The sequence below is a fragment of the Mesoplodon bidens genome (genome assembly GCF_964165515.1).
Source record: "Mesoplodon bidens genome assembly, chromosome: 14".
NCBI classification, from domain to species: Eukaryota; Metazoa; Chordata; class Mammalia; order Artiodactyla; family Ziphiidae; genus Mesoplodon; species Mesoplodon bidens.
Genome location: NC_138170.1, coordinates 62364547 through 62378369, shown reverse-complemented (window position 1 = coordinate 62378369; position 13823 = coordinate 62364547). Strand labels below are relative to the sequence as shown.

Genomic DNA, 13823 nt, shown 5'->3' with positions numbered 1-13823 from the left:
TAGTATGCTAAATGATGGTAGTGACAATAAGCATCCTTTTCATGTTTGTTTCTGATTTTAATGTTAATACTTCTAGTATTACACCTTTAGGTATGATGCCTGTGTTTGGTTTGAGATACACAATCTTTACCATGCTAAGAAAAATTCTCCTATTTTATTTTTTTTAAATTGATATTTAATTTTATCAAAAGACTTGTTAAGATTACCTATTGTGCTAAACTGAAAGCTTTTTCCCATTGACATATTTATGTCACTATGCTAGTGCATTCTTTAATACTGAGATTTTTTTTTTTCATCTCAAGGGTAAACTATGTTTATACAGGAGGTTAGTCTGTGGTTTCCTTTATTATGTTTTATCAGTTTATTTGTTTGTTTTAAGTCAAGGGTATTATGTTAGCTTTCTGCTAGTTTTGTCCACTTGAACATTTTATATAGCCTGGGAATTATCTGTGGCTTCAAGCCCCAAGAGAACTTGACTGTGTAAGTAATTTGGACCAAAAAGTTTTCTTGGAAACAAGTTCTCAATAACTTTTACTTTTTTCCATGATTATTGATCTATTGTTTTTCAAGTTCTTTTTGAGTCAGTTTGCCTCTAATTAACTGTTTTGGCTTTGTGCACACTTTTTGGTATGTGGTGTTCTCATTATTGAAATCTTCTAAACATTCTATAGATGTTTTTTTCTTCTTTTCCAGTCAATGATTTTTTTAAAGAAGAGTTATAAAAATGTTCCAAGAGCTTGGCTCTTTTCTAACTTACACTTTTGTAATTGTTTTATAGTTTTACTATAGCATGGTCATAGAATGTGGACAAAATAATTTCTTTTGGGGGGAAATCACTTAGGATGGTTTGATGACCTAATATAAAATGTTTTTGCACACTTTAAAAATTATCTTTTCTTAAAGGAGTAGGCAGAAAATCCTTCTCTTTAATCATTCATTTATTCATTCAGCATGGTTTCAGCCATGTGTCTCCTATATGTCAGGCATTGTATTAGGCGTTGCAGGCTATAAAATGAATAAGTCATATGCTTTCTCTAAGGTAGTCAACGTTTAGATGCAACATAGATACATGAAGACCTAATTATAATACAGAGTAAGAAATGCAACAGCAGCAGAAAATACAAGAGAAAAATTCAAGCCCAGTCATAGGTTCTGGGAATATGAAGGTACCAAAGACATCACCATGGCCCCTGAGAGGCTTTCATTCTAAAAGTGTAAAAATAAATAAATAAACTGAAGGCAGAGACAGGCTTTTGGAGGCAAAGCGACTAATTAGGAAACCACTATAGTCATTCAGTAATAAATCAAGACATATGAGAGATGTAAGAAAACACAAAGAAAAGAGGGGATTTTCACACTTAAGGGGCAAGTAGAAGAAAAGTCCATATAGGAGGCTGAAGGAGGTAGGAGTAAAATTTTATGGTAGTCTCAGGAGAACATTTGAAACAGTTGGGTCAAATGCAGCTGAGAAGTCGAGTAAAATAAAAGCAGAGCCAATAGGCTTGGTGTTTGGTGACTTGGGGAAGGCAGTTTCAGTGAAATGGATGGGAGAAGCCAGACTGTAAGCAGGTTGAGACTTAACTGGGATGCGAGATGATGGAGACAAGGAGTATTTCCCCAGAAGCTTAGTTGTGAAGGGAATGAGTGGGTTAGGGCAGGAATTAAAGAAGCAAAGGATCCTTTTTTTAGGAAATAGAAAACCATGAGCATATTTAGATAATGAAGAGGGTGAGCAGACAGAGAATGAAGGCACGGTTGTTGGTAAAAAACATCCTAAACACTTAGGAGTTGCAAAATTAGACACAAACCCAGGGGGTGGATGGCCTCTGATTGGAGGAGGGCGACTTTTTTTGAGTTGAAGGAAATGATTGGTACCTGGAGACAGTTTGGGCAGGGAGGTGGGATCTCAGCATTTCTTCACGAGGCTGGAAGGTGTTATTGTAGAACCTTCTATTACATTCCTGGACCGGGAAGTTCCCGGGTCTTGGTCTGCAGTTGACAGTTTGCTTCATAGGTATGATTCAGGATCCATCTCTTCCTCTCTGCCAAAAGGAGAAAGGCATTTCTGTGTTTACGTTTCCTGAGTGTTTTTTTCTATTGGTTATTGAAGGCTTTCTCTCTTTTGCTAACGATGTGGTATGCAACAGATCCTCAGAACAATTAACAAGTCAATTGCAAATAAAGTAACTGATGGATGCCAAAAGGTCACAAAAGTTTCTGTAGTTACAAAGTAAAAATAAATCAAAATAATATTTTAAATCTTCAATAGGCCTCCTTTTCTGTTTCTGATTAATGATTGTCATATCAACATATGAAGAAAAAATGTTTATGAAGCTGACATGTATTTTAGCACATTGTATGTTGATGTCTTATTTCTATTACTAACTTTGAACCCTTAAAAAGAGATACATTTTGAAGCTTGTAAAAAAAATTTCATTTGTACTTTGGGCTCTCACATGTTGCTAACAAGTGAATCCCCTGAAAGACTGGTAAGACTGAGGGGTTTTTAGTCTTTTGCTGTTATTCTGGAAAAAGAGTCTATCTTCTGTACAGAGGGAAACTTCTGGTTTGATTAACACCGTAAATAATTATGAGACAAAATCCAGATATGAAAAATTGCCCACACAGGCTCTTCTATTGAGTAAGATCTCACTTATTAAAATCAAAGTTGAAAGTTTAACAGGCTCATTATGGTTCAGAAATCCCCTGGGACATTTTAACCTTTTAAAATCTTTTTTGGATGTTCAGTTTGCCAAAAGGGCTTACTCTCTCTGTCGTATCTCCACTCTACCCTGCTTGGGCACTGATTTGGGGAAGTGTCACTCTTACTACACCAAGAGGTCAGATACCCAAGGTTAGATACTACCCAAAGTCAGATAGTTTAAGGGCTTTCTTGGGAGAGAGGGACGAATAGGAAGTGGGGGTGGGGGTGGGGGGGGTGGGAAAAGCAGCTCAGGTGAGAAGCATGAATCCAACAAAGCATTCAGGATGGTTTGCCACTTTTGTGAGCAACACAGGAAACAGCAGGCTGGTCCCATTTCCTAGCATACCAAAGGGGGCAGCAGCACATCTGTAAAGTGCTTCGTAAATTTCTATAATTTCTGTTTCCACTCTCATTCCCGGGCTGGTAATCTCAACAGCGCCCCCAAATGTTGACACAATCCAACAGATAACTATGCGGAAGTTTGGTCTTCAGCTGCCTGAAATCATTTCCATTAGCTCTTTAGATTAAGCTGCGTTTTTGCTATTCCTCATTAACCCCACACACATCTGGCCTTCAGCATCACTGGGCACAGCAGCCCTGTCCTTTGAAACTAAACCTAAGCATCCTTAGGCTGCTAGTCTGCCCTCCTCAGAAGAGTCCACTTAGTCTGTGGCTCTTGCAACAAACTGGAGGCTGGGATGCTGAGAAAACGAAACCAAGATGCAGCAAAGTAAGTGGCAGATTGATGTAGTCTAGGGGCACCTGGAAAGAAGAGCTGCTGCCACCTGCTGTACTGCCTGGGGTTCCTTCTTCCTGCTGTTCACGTGTCCCAATGAAAACCTGAGGGAGATAAGAGAGCAGATGGACTGCCAGCCCATCCCTCCCAACGCCCTCCCCAATACAAACACGTCAACTTTCCACTTGCAGTGACCTGCTCTCCAGGGTGACCCAACAGCTGTTTGGATTTTGTCACTAAAAGAAAACAAATTATGGAATGTACTGCTCTACATGCTAATGAAATGGCTGAGCCAGCACAGGGGTTACGAGAAGGTTTGTGAATTAGGAGAATAATGATCTTCAGTTTCTGACCTCCTGGCATGCAGCGGCATTTATCAGGAGGTGCATGTGACTGGTTAAGACACAGAGCCCCAGCATGAAGGAAACAGCTGCTCGCAGAGTGCTCTGGCACTTGGCAGCTGAACAGGCAGGGTGCTGATGTGAGGAATACCGCGCCCAACCGCCCCAGTAAGTAACTGGAGAACTTTCTTCTGTGTGTGTGTCAGTGTGTGTGTGTGTGCGTGTGTGTGTGTGCATGTGCACACGTGTTTTGCAAGCTACTGACAATTTTTAATTTTGATTTTGATTTCCTTCTGGCACTAAAGGAGGTATTTTATTTGTTCCTGTTCCTAATAACCATTCGTCTTTTTACTGATTTTTTTTTTTTTTAAGAAACTGTTCTTTTCAGCAACATTGTTTTCTAACTTTAAGGATTAGTGAGGCATATTGCTTGATTCCTATCTAGGAAACAGCGAGTTTATTTCCTGGTATTCGGAATTTTTATGGTCCACGGTGTTTTAGGTTCAAAGCCAAGATTCAGGTTACAAAGTAGAGACTATTGAAGTGAGTTGATAACTAGATTTGATTTTAGTCAGTTTTATCATTGAAACTTTTTTTTTTTTAACCATTGAAAATGTTGTTTGAGAAATAGCTTGTGAATCAATTGTATGTCTGACTGGACCATTCCTAGTCAATTTTGAAGATTGTCTCATTTAACTATGTGTAAAAATCTGCAATACAGAAAGCTAACAAAATAATATTTAGATTAGCAATTATATTTAGATTTTAGGCATGTTTTCTAATTCATTGAAAGATATACTTTATAATTCTTTTCTTCTCATCTTCATTACTTTACAGCTTTTCTAGGTCACTTTCATCACTTTACAGCTAAAATTTTTAGTTGTCCCTGGTCTTCCTGCTTTTAGATACGGGGAAGTTCATGTTTTTATGATGGGCAGAGTCTTTCTTCCTTGTTTATGACCTGGATTATAAAGGTGTTGTCTGAAGCCAATTATCAACCCTAGGGTGGCGGGGGGGGGTTGTCCTGGCATCCAAAACTGAGAGGACTTGTTCTTTCTTTGGTTCATTCGGCAGTAATGGAGCTTTCTCTTGGGAAAGCAGCGAAGCAGGCACAACCCTGGAACAAAGCTGTTGTTCACAGGCTTTTGTCCTTTCATGGTTTTCACCAGACAGAATGTTTAAGAAGAAAGGAAAAGGGGAAAGGGAGAGGGCAGAACCCTGCATCAGTGATGTGAACCTCTGAAAGTGACAGGCCTCTGAATCAGACCCATGGGGGCAGGTAACCAAACAAGTTCACTTTTCTGGATTGCCTGGACATTAAAGAGGGGGGCAGAGAGTGGTGTTTTGGTTTGAATTCTGACCAAACAGTTATTTTGCTTGTGAGAAACCCAGGGCACCCTGAAGTGTGCTTGTTTCCCCAAGTTACTGACAGATTGTCACATAGGCTCAGGCTGTACAGTTTGCTTGCAATTTCTGCCTGCTACATGGAGGGAGCACTGCTCTCCCTGCACCCCTGCCACATCTCCTCATATATGGAGTATGAATTGAAAATGACACGCTGGTTCTATCCAAGTTTCCCTCAGCATGGTTGGTCTTGAGTTGCCACATCAGCCAAAGATCTGGAATGGAAGCAGATTCAGATGCCTGGCTAGTCTGGCATTGGGAGGTTTTTCTCCTTCTTTCCCTTAAAATGCAGGATTCACAAAACCTAGAATGTCCAGTGAGAAAATAATATTTCCAACTCTTTTGTTCCTCTTTATACCAGTTGGGCGAGGTCCTTGGGTCAGCATGTGGCCACGTGGCCCCGTGAGTTCCCTGTCTGACTGCAGGGCACCGGCTGCCCAAGGGGCCATTCTTTAGGGAGTTTGCTTCTGGTATAGTTTCCTTTTTTCTGAAGGCTGATAGTGGAAAAGAACTCTCAGGTGAAATTTTGTCTCCAGAATCATAGAGTCACACACCATAAAACTGAGAGGGTCTTAATGGCAATCTGAGTATCCTTTGAATTATAAAATATCTTGACCTTCAAAATATTAATATCAGAATAACAGAGATAATTATTTTACATGCAGATAGTATGTCCATAGAACCAAAGCTTTTAATTCGAGGATAGGAATTATAGAATGCACAACTTAATGCCTTCATTTCAAAGATGAGGAAGTTGTAGAACATTTTTCTGGGTCCCAGTGCTAGTGAGTGGTAGAGCTTGAAAAGAGCTCAAGGCTTCTGCTACTACTACCATCATAATATTAACACTAATAGTTATAACTTACACTTATTGTGCACTTTGCCAAATGATGTGCTGTACAAGTGTATTTATGTTCATATAATCCTCACAACAAGTCTATGTGCTTTATATAATTATTCCAGTCTTATAGCTAGAGAAACCGAAGTTCAGAGACTGTAGCCACTCAGCTATACGTGACACAGGCAGAAGTGACACCGAGATCAGACTCCAGAATCTGCACACATTAAACAAATAAAAGTGGAGCTCCTATGCTAATCTCACACATTGAAGCTTAAAAGCTCATGAAATGCAAATGAGACTATTTCAGCACAATACAATTAGACACGCAACGTGTGTTACGGCCCTTTCGAACTCTCCATGGCAGGAAGGGTGAGGTTTCCCCTTGGGACAGTCCAAGCCCAGGCTATGTAGCAACACTGACTGGCAGCGTGTTTTTCTCCGTGAGAGTAGTTCACTGATGGCCCTCACATTGGTCAGAACAGCAATTGAGAGCTTTTTTATTTCCCAAGAATGCACTGCTCTCGCTGCCCCTGCTGGCCTTTGCCTCGGTTTTTCCTGTCACTCCTTTCCTTTGGAGGACAGCTACTCCACCCATGCCCCACCCCAAACAGCCAGCTTAGTGGTGATAACACTAGTGTCAGTCCTGTTCATTGTGTGACTCAACCTGGAAGGTTGGTTGTCCAAAGAGGCTGTTGTTGTTTAGGACTTAGAAGCAACGCAGTCCTTCCCTCTCTTTGCTCTGTTTGTTCCCGGCTGTGAGAGAGGGTTGCTGGCCAGGGGACTGGGGGTGACGGGCGGGGGAGAGGAGAGATGTGCTTTTCTCTGCTGACTGGGAGGCTACCTGCACCTGCATTTGTCTGGGTGCACACTCCTCCCCACACCTGCCCCATAGCTGAAGACTGACCTTCTCACTTGTGGGCCATGAACCTGGGGCTTGCCTGGGTCATCAACCAGAGACAGAGCCCTGAGAAAAACCTACTTCTCAAACTCTTCTAAAAATTGAATTTAACTCTCTGTATTCCTCCATGTGGTTAAATGTCAAAATGAGGGCTGGCGATGAGAAAGAGCACTGAGTAAGTAGCAGAAGGGTCTTTTGGTTAATCAGGAGGAAAGTTTAGTAAGCAGAGCATTCAGGCATGTCTTTGAGAAAGTCTTCAATGTTTTTTCAAGGCTGTTATAACAAGATTACACATTTTGAAGACCAAGCTATTTGTAACAAGAAGAGGGAATTTTTCATCTACTTCTCACCTGCCTGATGCTTCTAAACCTAAGCCCAACTCAAGAGCAGCCAACAATACAGTCTGCTAACCCAGAGCCACTGGAAATTACCTCCAATTCTTAGCAATTGTTGTGGTGCAGTGGGTGTTATATGGGCACTCGTGAGATGGATTTAGAATCGCAGCAGAATCCACAAGTCATACTCCAGACCTGGTTTGAAGCAAAATAAAATGATTATTTTTGTGGGATCTTTTATAAGGGAACAAATTTTGCGATGCAGTGCTTGTCTTATTTATTTATTTTTTTGCCAGCTTGTGTTCCAAAGAACCTGTTCCCAAAGAGTTAACTCCCTTGGGTCCCACTTTCTCTTTGTATTGGTTGCTCATGCGCCCCCGCCGCCCCCACCCCCCACCCCAGAGTTGTTTAGCTGTTTGTGTGTCACATTCCCATTGTTTTATGGATTTGAAAGTCTGGGTTTCTTGCTTTCAAATGATCACAGTAGGGTATCTCTGGAGTCTGTGGTGTGTATCTGAGTTCGCTGTGCTTTCATCTTTTTTGAGCCCATCAACTCTATTGAGAAGACAAACTCCTGCATTTTTATGGAACTCTTCCAGTATTAGACACTTTTTTGCACGTTGCCACAATCCTAAGAAAGAGGAGAGACACTGTTACCATTGTTTACAGTGAGGAAACTGAGAATGAGAGAAAGTGAGTGACTGATCCATGGTCATGGGACAAAGCCCGACTAAATCCCCTGTCTTCAGACTCTGAATAATATCAATGGAATTGTTCTTTGTGATCATAGAGCTATGATCTGTGTTATCTTCTCACGGGTGAAAGGTAAATGGATGACTGATTCATGATGTGCCATCTCACACATGTCAATGATGATGTTTCCAAAGCCTTTGGATATTTGGCTTCAGAAACAGGGTCAGCTTGGTTACAGACACAATAATATTTGCTTTGGTAATATTTGTAAAGGAACTTAGTGGTCATTTTCCTACCCTGCAGACCCAATGTGGTTAAGTTGGAGTCATATCGACCTTGGCATGATGTAATATTCAGCTTTTAGAAGGGATCTTGTTGTTTTTTGAGATTAAAAAGTATAGTCTGACGTCCACTGTGCACTCCCCTTACCCAACAAAACCATCAGCATTCTTGGAAGTTCTGCCTGGTTATAGTACCCTTATTCCCATGGGAAAATAGTGTACTCTGACCACCAGGAAGAGAGTCCCTGCCACCATTTCCCTCTGCAAAGTTATCTGCCCACAACTGAGAGACTCTTAGCTTGCTAGACTAATTGAGAATCTTCACTACTAGTCAATTTTCTGTTACAGCAATCCAGTCCATTGTATAACAGCATAATCAGTACATTGGCAAGGCCCTAAAAATGACAGGGTGTGTTGCCTGATGATTTTACAGTGCAGCTGCACGTTATGATGGCTAGGGCTTAGAGGCAGAGGATGGGGGAAACAAGTGAACAGCTTTATGACAATAACAGCTATTATGCTTTTTCTTTCTAAAGTAGCTTTTTAAAAATATGGGTGTGAAAAATATCCTTCTTCAAATTTAAAAACTCCTGAATAATGTTTAATTCATAAAATGACTTGAAGAGCATTTTTCCTTAGTGATTACAGTGTAATAATCAGAACTTTCTGCACCTGTCAAGAAGAAAAAAGGGGAAATGTTTTTAAAAGAAAAGAAAAAGATGAAATAGTGGGTTAAAGGCTTACCTTCCTGTGTTATAGTCTGTGGAACCTGAAGTAATATAAACTTAATGCCCCTATTGTAAGTGGAAAATTCAACTCAATATATGAATGATTTACGTAGCTGCAAATATCCCATCATCTTTTAGGTTTCTCTGTGATCAAACTGGTAATTTTGTTTTCTGAAGGCTTCTCTATTTGCCAGTTGCTGCCTTATCTTTGCCCTTCACTTAGTGTTGGTTTAGGTGAACCTATCCCTATCTCACAAAATGTTCCAAGACCCTTGCATAGATCATTATGCCATTGGCTTACTTTAGTATTATAAGCATACTCAGAGTTTCGTCTTTGAATGTGTTCCAGGTACAATGTTTGATCGAGAACTAGTAAGGAGGGAAAATATCAATAACATGGAAAAATTAAGTTCATAGTTAATTACAGAACTTCATTTTAGTCACCACTTTGCTGATGTTTAATTGTTGCAAAAGTCACAGACAAGTAACTACATTGGAATGTGTCTAAGTGATTTTAATTGCTTCTCTTTTCCCCCTCTGAGGTATTTGTGGTAGAGATTTTAGCAACTGATGAGCTGGCTAAATGAAAGGAGAAGAACTCAGGCAAAGGGTCCATCAATCAGCCATGGAATCAGACTCCATAGTTTTTAAAAACAGAAAAGAAAAAGGGACTATTTAGTCACTCCTCTGATTTGTTTTGAGAAAGTAATATTTTTCCTTTCATCCAACAACTCAAAATGGGCTGAACCAAGTTTCCTTGGAGTCTTTTACTTAAGTTCACTTTGGGAATGTTCCACCTAGGTATTCCTTTTTAGGAATTGACACACTGTAAAACCACCCTGGTTTTGCAGAACTCTTTAGACCTAGGATCAAGGAGCTAGGAAGGACTAATGTTGTTTTCCAGCCACACTAACAACCTGCCCTGTAACTATGAAGAATGAACGTTCCCAAATCTCCAGTTAATATAGATTTCTGGAGCTCATAAACTATGCAAGAATTTAAAACAGTCTTAAAATAGAAGAACTGAGTATAATTTCCATATTTGATTCTGGAAAACTAATACCATGAGTTCAATTTGACTAAACTTCGGATTCTGCTCCACTTAACAGTTCTGCTTTTTAGAAGTAGATAGAATTTCATTTATGCATGGAATGACTGCCATTCAAAATCCTATAAGTTGACAGAATATTTTAGAGATCACTATTTTTTTATGGCTAGGACAGGGCTCAATCTTAATGGTGGTGCTCGAGATTTCTCTGTGGTCTCTTTCTGTCCCCGGTCACGTCACTCTGATTCTAAGATGAATCTGTCTCTTTCTATTTTCCTTCTGTAGTAGGCATTTAAACTGAATCTGCTGCTGGGAGAGGAAAGAAACTGGTGTTTATTTTTACAACACCCAGAGGCAGACACTACTGCTGACCCTTACAGAAGAAAAACTAAATTTCAGGGAGAATGAGGGCCTTGCTCAAGGTCACAAGGCAGTAAGTGGTAAAGCCAGAATTCTGGCCCTGGTCTTCCTAGAAGCAAAGTGCATGCCTTTTCTATTCTATCACACTGTCTATATCATTATGTTTATGTTAAAAACTGATGCTCACTATGGAAAAGCCATTCTATGGAGTCTGGATTCTGCTTTTCTCGTCATGCCCAATGCGTAGCGATTTCCATTAGAAGCATGCTGCAAGACAAAGAAACATCCTAGGAATCTGGATTCAAGATTGGATTCTGCAGTCTCATCCTGTTTCCATTGTTGAGGTGTTCCCTCAGCTGTGGTGCTCTGTACACTGGCCAGGTTACCCCTGCAGAGCTAAGCCTCTGGCAACACTCAAAAAATATTATACTGTCTCAGACAATGACAGGTATAAAAAAGATCATAACTCTAGGACCTGGCTGATTAACCAGCAGTGACAGTTTGCTTTACATTATGTTTGGTTTTTACAAGAAATGACACGATATTGGCACCAAGATGGCAATTACATTCACTCCATGAATTGTTTCTTGGGGCCATAGTTACAAATAGATAGAAGGGCCAAGCAGAACTTGAAGCAGGAACAGTGGAACATATTTCACCTTATTTTAATTCTCCATGTTTTAGAAGAAATACCTTCACACTCTCTTTGGAAGATGCAAGAACTTTGATTGACTTAAGCCACTGATGGTGTTATTGTGTAAGAATTAAGGCTTTATCTTTTTAGCTACAAGGATGACTGAGAAATGTGTCATGCATAAAATTCTGCAACTATTTGGAATACTGTCTCACATCAAGTTTGTGGAAGAGGCTAAGATATTTGAAAAATGGTTTAGGGTTGTAATCCTCATATTTGGAAACTTCACTCAACCAGAAGTTATCAAAACCTCACTAAGTACATTCTAGTTTATGGGACCTCTTACATGGAAGTCAGAATTCACATTTGGGTGACAAAAGTAAAGAAAAATCCAAACTCTATTTTCCTATGATTCATTTGGCAAGTATTTTTAAACATATGCTTTGCACTGCATATTGCACAAACATAAATAATGGCACAGACTTTACAGGACATTATCACTTAGTTAAGCACATTGATATTTTAAAAAATTATTATATCAAACATCTTACAAATATTTTTCTATAAAAGAGGTTTGTACAGTGTTCTATAGACGTCTGGAGAAAGGAGATGACTATATCAGGGTGAGTCAGGGAAGGTTCCTTAGGGTTGGTGACATTTGAACTGGGTATAAAAGGATAAGTAGTCATTGTTCAAGAATAAAAAACTATATTTTGAAAGATTCCTTTCCAGGAGTAACATGTAACTTGGTAGAGCTGAATCATAGGGTACATGTTGGAGGAGGAACTGGATAAAAGGCTCAAAGATAAGGTAGTTCCCAGGTTAAGGGTATTCTTTGCCCTTCTGAAGCATTTAGATATTTTTGAGAACAATTTAAAGTTAAAAAATATTTTTATTATAGAAAATTTCCAACATACACAAAAGTAGGCAAAATTATGAGACCCCATGTGTTCATTACCTGACCTTAACAATTTTCAATAGCCAATCTTGTTTCATTTATATCCCCACCCATGTTCTCTCCTTCCCATATTAGTTTTGAAACAAATACCAGACATTTCATCATTCTACCTGTAAATATTTTAGTATACATTTCTAAAAGATAAGTGCTCTTTTGAAAAATCCATAGTACCATTAATAAATGTAAAATAATTAGCAATAGTTCTTAATGATTATTGAAGATTGTCAAGTAAAGGAGTGATATGAATATATTTGCATTTTGGAAAGAAAACTCTGGAAGCAATGAGGAAGACAGGTTGGAGAGAAAAAATGCCAAAGGCCAATAGAGGACTACAGAGATGAATATGAATCAAGCCAGTGGTGAGGATGGAAGAATTTTCAGAATGTTTAAAAAGTAAAGTTGATAGTTCTTGAGAGCAATTGGATATGCGGATGAAGGAGAGGAGGGAGTTGAGAAAAATTTAACTTGTGTTAAACTTGTGTTAACTTGGAGATTTTAAACTTGTGTGGTCAGCATATGAATATGCCAATAACTGATGTAGTGTGGGGATTCCATGAAAAGAAATTTAGCCTGATTCTTCATTAGCCAGAGACTACTGGAAACAAATCCAAAAATATTTTCTTATTACCCTCAAACAAAACTTTGAGACTTGGACTATTTGGAGTAAGTTTGATTGCTCTACCTTAAGAAAGTCATTAGCAAAAATTGGAAAACATCTAGAGAATAGCATCTAAAATTCTCCAGGGGAGAAAGGAACCACTTGGACAGCCTGATAACTGACACCTCTTTGGTTTACATATGACTGATAGTTATAAAATCATAAAGGCTAATGAACATGACTTATTCACCAAATCCCCAAACACTAAAAGTTTGAAAGATGTGAATTTAAAAAAATGGAAGGACCCAACAAATAAAAGTCCAGGACCAGATGGTTTCACAGGTGAATTCTACCAAACATTTTAAGAGGAGTTAACACCTATCCCTCTCAAACTATTCTAAAAAATTTCGGAGGAAGGAATACTTCAGACTCATTCTATGAGGCCAGCATCATCGTGATACCAAAACCAGACAAAGATACCACACACACACACATACAAAATTACAGGCCAATATCACTGATGAACACAGATGCAAAAATCCTCAACAAAATATTAGCAAACAGAATCCAACAACACATTAAAAGGATCATACACCACAATCAAGTGGGATTTATCCTAGGGATGCAAGTGTTTTTCAATATCTACAAATCAATCAATGTGATATACCACATTAACAAATTGAAGAATGAAAACCATATGATCATCTCTATAGATGAAGAAAAAGCTTTTGACAAATTTCAACATTCATTTATGATAAAAAAAAAACTCTCCTGAAATTGGGCATAGAAGGAACATACCTCAATAAAGGTCATCTAAACACCCATATATAACACACCTCAGCTAACATATTCCACAGTGAAAAGCTGAAAGCATTTCCTCTAAGATCAGGAGCAAGACAAGGATGCCCACTCCAGCCAATTTTATTCAACATAGTATTGGAAATCCTAGCCATAGCATTCAGTCAAGAAAAAGAAATAAAAGGAATCCAAATTGGAAAGGAAAAAGTAAAACTGTCACTGTTTGCAGATGACATGATACCATACACAGAAAATCTAATGATGCCACCAGAAAGCTACGAGAGCTCATCAATGAATTCGGTAAAGTTGCAGGATACAAAATTAATATAGAGAAATCTGTTGCATTTCTATACAATAACAACAAGCTATCAGAAAGAAAAATTAAGGAAACAATTCCATTTAGCATCACACCAAAAAGAATAAAATACCTAGGAATAAACCTACCTAAGGAGGTAAAAGACCTCTG

The 13823-nt window shown here is 38.9% G+C and overlaps 1 protein-coding gene across 1 annotated transcript in view; it reads left to right on the top strand.

Moving 5' to 3' along the window:
* Positions 1–3538: 3538 nt before the first annotated feature.
* RASGRP3 (RAS guanyl releasing protein 3) overlaps positions 3539–13823 on the top strand; it is a 75849-nt gene continuing 65564 nt past the window's right edge. The window contains exon 1 of the mRNA XM_081254162.1: positions 3539–3949. The gene's annotated coding sequence lies outside the window, so the exon portion shown is untranslated. The remainder of the gene's footprint in view (positions 3950–13823) is intronic.